Source organism: Mixophyes fleayi, chromosome 4, assembly GCF_038048845.1.
Source record: "Mixophyes fleayi isolate aMixFle1 chromosome 4, aMixFle1.hap1, whole genome shotgun sequence".
NCBI lineage: Eukaryota > Metazoa > Chordata > Amphibia > Anura > Limnodynastidae > Mixophyes > Mixophyes fleayi.
In genome coordinates this window covers 231,046,925-231,051,785 of record NC_134405.1, presented here as the reverse complement: position 1 = coordinate 231,051,785, position 4,861 = coordinate 231,046,925, and the positions used below count along the sequence as shown (strand labels likewise).

The 4,861-nt window shown below is 41.6% G+C and overlaps 1 pseudogene; it reads right to left on the bottom strand.

The window, feature by feature from the left end:
• Window positions 1-391: 391 nt before the first annotated feature.
• Window positions 392-548, bottom strand: LOC142155731 (U2 spliceosomal RNA; annotated as a pseudogene).
• Window positions 549-4,861: the final 4,313 nt, after the last annotated feature.

The window sequence follows — 4,861 nt, the reverse complement described above, 5'->3', positions numbered from 1 at the left end:
GGAGCAGGGGTGGAGGCAGGAGCTGGGGTAGCTGAGGCCATCGTCCTGGCTCTTCCTGGGGCAGAGAGGCTGTTCTTCCGGGGTGGAGGGAGCAGTGCAGATATCCTCCCGCTGGGTAGAGAGGAGCAGGGGCTTCCGCTGAAGAGGAGGCGCTTCTTCCGGTGGGGCAGGGCCCGAGGAGAGGAGGGCTTCTTCAGCCGGAGGTGCTCCCGGCGTCTTCTTCCCGGCAGGCAGGGGGGGTCGGCAGCGCTTCTTCCCCGGGGTCGGTCTTCTTGCTCCTGGCCGGCTTTGATCGGGTAACACAAGTCTCAAACAGTTCCTCACCAGGGTTAGAGTGTGCTATCGGATGAGCCACACTCAGGTATGTCCTCTGGGTTTTGGGCAGGAGAGAGACAAGTGCACCATGCAGCAGAGTCTACATCAGCCCCTCACCAATGTTAGAGTGCGCTATCGGATGAGCCACACTCAGCATAACCTCCACCGGGTAGTTGGTAAGCTGATAAGAACAGATACTACACTTGATCTTAGCCAAAAGGCCGAGAAGCGATCTATCTATAACAGATGCTACACCTGAAAGAGCAGCTTAGAGGTGTAAACAAGTAGCTGAGAATTTGGTGTGGGAAAGAAAGTTTTGGGTTTTTTTGAGAACTGGGGACATTTTTTCTCTCGGCTACAGGCTCTACACTACAGATAGGCTGTACCTCAATGTTGAGAGGGCAATGCTATGCTGGGTGAGAATATGGTTAGATGGCTGCAGGAGATGTGGAACTAGGAACTGAGGGTAGAGTGAAGATAGAAGCAGTGTGGAAGATAGCACTGACAAATAGCAGGGCTTAGTCAAGTAAAATCAGGGAGGAGTGGGGGCATGATTTGGAAGAGGTGATAAGCAGGTGCATAAAATAGAAATGGTGGTAACAATCTCAAATGTATGGTAAAAATTGCTAGGAGTCTTCCAAAAATATTAGGTGAACTAGAATGATGTTGAAAAAAATAATGACATATTGGGTATAAACGAGACTCTGGTGGATAAAAGTCATGGCATGAAAGTGAGCATATGAAAGGGGAGTAGTTTGCGTACATGTAAAAACATGTAAAATACCAGTAGGTGCAGTTACGCCTCAACACTACCATTACAAACTAAATTCAATAAATCATATACCGTTTTCTTAAACAGTATTGATATGCTCCCTTATAAATGTGTCAGTGGCTAAGGGTGATGGAAAGCAAATATTACAATAATATGACAATATAATTAACCACTGAATTCCAATAGCAGAAGTATATATAATTGAACAATAATTGAATCAACACACTTCTTTCCACCCATCTGCTCTATTAATGACCCTGCATCACTGCCACACTGAATACCTCATCTCTCTCCCACTTCCAGGACTTTGCCTGGGCTGATCCTAACCTCTATAAACAGGAGTAGATTCCAGTATTGATGTGGTATCAGACAAAAGAATAGTAGAATCATAAGCCAATGCCAGGGTGAAACACAAGTAATTAGTCCAACAGAGATATATAGGAATGCTATTTTAGAGAAACAAACACATTGGAAACTGCCAGCACCTTCTATAGATAGAGGTCTGGTCACTTGTTACTGATATATACAATTATTTCCCTGCCGGAAACATTGCATTCAGGGCAGTACAAACACTTACTTTGCGTGGAAAACATCACTGATATACAGATGTGAAAAGGTTGTTTCTGATGGTGTTAGTGGAAAGATTGCACAGGAAAACATTGCATCTATGGTCACTTGGAGAACTACTGGGAGTGGGGGATTCGGCCTACCCATGCATACCTATAAGACTCTTGGGGACAATGTTAAAGCAGGTAAGGACTTTGGAGAGGCATTAGTCAGAGATGGTCTTAGCAAAGATCCTGACATCAAATAGCAATCTCCTTGAACTTGTGTGTGCCTAGCTGTCTCCTAGGAAGAATACAATGAAAAATGTAACCTTTGTGGAATAAAATGGTGATGAGAGCCACAATCGAAGTAACATTTTGGATGAAGTTGCAGAAATAATTGGTGAAGCCAATAAAGCAGTTTGTATGTTCTCCCAATGGGGCAGGGACTGATGTGAGTGAGTTCTCTGTACAGCGCTGCGGAATTAGTAGCGCATTATAAATAGCTGATGATGATGATGATAAAGCATTCAAACCTTTTTACTTCTTTTGGAGTAGGCCATTCGTCAATAACTTTAGTCTTGGCAATATCCATTTGTAACCATTGAGGGTAAATGATATGACCAAGGAACTCCAACAACTCCTTCATAAGTACATTTTTCCAATTAAGCAAAGAGATTAGGGGGTAAGTGTATCATACTCCAGTTTCTTCAACTCGCGGGAGTTCGGCGAGATGACAGCTAAAATTTAAAACGTCGCTGCCTTGTAAAGGGAAACTTGCCTTTACAAGGCAGCGCCGCTTTAAATTTTAGCTGTCATCTCGCCGAACTCCCGGGAGTTGAAGAAACCGGAGTATGATACATTTACCCCTAGGTTGGCACAGGTATGCCATGACAATTTGGAAATGTTTTCTGTGTTCTGTGAATACACCAGCATGTCATCCAGGTAAATGTTAACAATTGGTCAAGTCAATCCCTGAACACATTATTATTGAAGTGCTGGAATATACCAGTGCATTACAGAAGCCAAAAGACATGACAATGTATTTGTAATGGTTTTATCTATTGCTAAATTATGTTTTCCATTTGTAACCTGGTCTGTCCCGAACAATATTTTAGCTCCTCTAAAGTTCAACTTCTTAAAACATTTGTAGTTGTTCCAATGGTTCAGGAGTTAATAATGTTGCTGTATTGTGATCAAATGTAAGGCATGGTAGTCAATGTAGGGATATAAAGACCCACCTCTTTTTTTCAACAAAAAAAATGGGATCCATCGCAATGGGAGTGGAATAACGCATGAAATTCCATTTAGGGTTATCATCTACAAAGTTCATATAAAGAATAACTCCAACCAAATTGAATTTGGGTCCCAGGTATGAGTTTAATGGGACAGTCATATGGCCTGTGAGTGGTAACTGTTCTGTCTGACATTTATTGAAAACATCTACAAAGTCATGGTAAATGGTCAGAAGCTCAAGGGAGCAGAGGTAATGTCAGCAGGAATAGAAGCAGTTAGGATGTCAGGAAATAGAGAAGCTTGCATTGAGTGCTTTGAAGTAAAAGCTATTGGCCTCCATAATGCCGGTGTTTTGAAGGGAATGTTGAGAACAATAGGAAAGTGTTTTAGAGCAATAACAACTCATAGTTGTCAGGTCTCCATAATGACTGGTCCAAAAGTGATTGGGAACCCATCAATAGTCTGTAGAGTAATTAGGGGAGTCCTTCCAGATGATAGGAATCCTGTGTCGGGTGGGGGGAAAAAACTTCATCCATGAAGTTGCCCACAAAGTCAATGAAGTTGGTATTGTCATTATATTGTTCCGAACTTTGACTTGGAGAAACACTCCATTTCAGAATGATAGATGGAGATAGTAGGCTAAACATGGTTAAAACAGATGATTTGACAGTGTCTAAGCCAGTGCATTTTCCCCTCAACAAATTTGGATATGAAAAAAATGCACTGCACTGCAGAGATTCTTACTCTGACACCGGCCCCATTCTTTTTTTTTGTTCTTTTGGATTATAGATTTTGGATTGCGCTAATCGGCATGAGTTATGATTAGTAAACTGATTGTGTCTAGCCACAATGAACTAGTGTGTGTGTCATCTATCCATCTTTAGAATTCCATTGTATAATGTATTATCGATCTGGAACTTTGTAGTAACTGACTTAAAGTGGCTTCAGCTGTAGCACAAGAGTGGAAATCATCAAAATCTGTGGGAAAGGCCTGTAGAAAATGTGGCAAACAATTAAGAATTGTATCTTCTTGTTCCAAATGTGTGGTTGCCCAAGCCATGGTATCTATTTCAGCAGTTTGAGCATCATGCCCACCTTCAGAGGATCCATGGAATAGAATATGGATTCATTATAATGAGACAGTGAAACAGTTGCAGTGGTATACTGCAATTTTTATATCACTTATTTTACGTAATGTCTAGCACTACACACACCACTTTTGCTTTTAACATTTAGCTACTTTCTGTCAAACTAGGTTGTAATTGTTTTTAATGTATACTAATAAAATTTGGTAATTTTATAATTTCAACACATCCCGGAGTGCCTTACACTTCTTTTTTCTGATCCTCTTGTAACTCAATATGAGTTCAGGTGCACCCTTTAGTTAATAAACAATACTAATTCCTTGAATATATTTGAACAATAATGTTCTAATAAGGGGATGTATCTAACTATCACCTAGTGCGGTTATATTTCTCTCTCTTGATGATCTCGGGACAGGCGACTGGAGCTGACACCTCGAGACAGGCGACTGGAAGTAGCGGATTCGACCTCATCTCAGGCAGCAGAACAGATTGAAATGTAGAAAGAGGAAGCAATGAGCAAACAAATCTGTAATGAGGAGGGGAGCAAACTGAAGACAGTCCTGCAGTCTGTCATTGTCTGCAGAGTGGACAGTCTTGTGAGAAATGTATATTACTGGCACAGTAGAGACATAATTTATTGGTATTTCTGCACCATTGCTCCTCTTCAGTCAGGTGGGGGCGTGGACCACCTACAAATCTGGAGTTTGTTACACAGTAGTTCTCAGTTAACTGCAATGTTGTAGAGGGATTATTAAGAGGTGCTGCTTGCACTGATTCAGAAGGTGACAAAGTTGAATGAGGTGAATCAACAGCGTTTGAACAAAGAGAACTGGGAGAAACAAAATCTGACAGTTTCTTGAGTGGACCCATAAGTAATGCAGTAAAACTGAGCCAGCTGTGAGGGTAAC